The sequence below is a fragment of the Dendroctonus ponderosae genome, unplaced genomic scaffold (assembly GCF_020466585.1).
Source record: "Dendroctonus ponderosae isolate FM_Combo_2020 unplaced genomic scaffold, Dpon_F_20191213v2 Dpon_F_20191213_2, whole genome shotgun sequence".
Classification (NCBI taxonomy): Eukaryota; Metazoa; Arthropoda; class Insecta; order Coleoptera; family Curculionidae; genus Dendroctonus; species Dendroctonus ponderosae.
This window is the reverse complement of record NW_026018165.1, coordinates 16,789,759-16,790,176: the sequence shown is the minus strand read 5'-3', so window position 1 is coordinate 16,790,176 and position 418 is coordinate 16,789,759. Positions and strand designations below refer to the sequence as shown.

The 418-nt window shown below is 33.7% G+C and overlaps 1 protein-coding gene across 1 annotated transcript in view; it reads left to right on the top strand.

The window, feature by feature from the left end:
- Positions 1-418, top strand: part of LOC109536684 — a gene marked incomplete in the record, with an annotated part of 14,986 nt that overhangs the window by 3,871 nt on the left and 10,697 nt on the right.

Here is a 418-nt window from a genome sequence, read left to right as displayed (position 1 = left end):
CAATCCAACAGAAACCCCAAATCAGACTTGTAAAGTGGAATTTTTTTGCAGATTTGAGGATTTACATGAGCTAAAGGCATTTAGTGGAATAGCTGAATTATTCCATTCTCTTTGGATCATTTAAACAGACATGCAAACAAGAAGACAATATTATCAGGATACATACAGACAAATAAATTTGACTTAAATCCAAAAAATTAAAATACGTAAGTGTGTATCTGCAAATATTTGCTCAGTCGCAGTATAAAAATAAGAATATTTTTTAATTGGGAATCTCACTGTTCACGATGAGACAAGTACGTGTAACTGCTCTAGCCGCATTATGTATTTCACTTCTTATGCTCGAAGTAGTCAGCGATAGCTCAGATTTTGATGAATTCGTCTCAGAAATATTGAGCTTTATAAATGGCACCACGAC